A 1,232-nucleotide genomic window follows, 5' to 3' on the forward strand; every position below is an offset into this window, starting at 1 on the left:
ACACACAGGGTGGGGAGGGGGAGAGAGAGAGAGAGAGAGAGAGAGAGAGAGAGAGAGAGAGAATATGAAAGATTCTACCACCCTACTTATGATATGTGGATCATAATTGGGTCTATACACATTATTTTATGAAATCAACCTAAGCAGAACAGAGCAAGACATCACACGATATAATTTATGTATGGAAATTGAAAAGTCAAAGTCAGAAGCAGAGAGTAGAGCAACAGTTGTCAGAGTTTGTGCCACTGAAGGGTGGCGAGGGACTGGGGAGGAGTTGCTTAAGGGGCACAATGCTTTAGTTATACAGGTAGGTAAACTCTGACAGTCTATTGAAGCACACACTGCCTGTAGATAACTATATTATCTTATATTTTCAAATTTTGCTATGGAGATAGATTTTATGCTAGTCTATTCGTTTTTTTTTTTTCAGTCTATTCTTATAAGATGAGATAACAGTTTTAAAATCTTGTAGAAGGAAGCTTTGGAAGGGGATTGACAGGTTTATTGTCTTTATAATGGTGATGGCTTTACGGCTCTATGCTTAATTCCAAAGTCACAGTGATATATAGTTTAAATACTTATAACTTTTTAGAGATCAGTAATATCTCAATTTAGTGATGTAGGAGAAGAAAGATTCTCACTGGCTAAGGAGATTTCTGGACATCATTTCACAGCATTGGGACTGTGTTTTGGCCATAGTGGAGCTGCAGGACACAACTGTATAAGGAGGCACGTGGCATTCATCACTCCTTGCCACCTGTCTTCCATTAGGCATTCGTTCCTCTGATCTCCCTTCCACTTCTGCCAGTAGCATCCAAAGGTCCTTTAGCGTGTACTTGGATCTAACCCTTAAGGAATTAAAATGAAGTGAGCTGGATCTCCAGTCGACTTTCTTCTCTGTTTTGGAGTCTCTGTCATCTCTCTTGTCATTATTGTCTGTTCTTAAGATCATAATGGCAAAGCCACTGTTCATTGGGAAATATTAAGAGTTTACTGGATCCTTGATTTTTTAAAATATTTTTATTAGGTATTTTCCTCATTTACATTTCCAATGCTATCCCAAAAGTCCCCCATACCCTCCCCCGCCACTCCCCTACCCACCCATTCCCACTTTTTGGACCTGGCATTACCCTGTAATGGGGCATATAAAGTTTGCAAGTCCAATGGGCCTCTCTTTCCAGTGATGGCCGACTAGGCCATCTTTTGATACATATGCAGCTAGAGTCAAGAGC

Source organism: Mus caroli, chromosome 12 (assembly GCF_900094665.2).
Source record: "Mus caroli chromosome 12, CAROLI_EIJ_v1.1, whole genome shotgun sequence".
Lineage (NCBI taxonomy): Eukaryota > Metazoa > Chordata > Mammalia > Rodentia > Muridae > Mus > Mus caroli.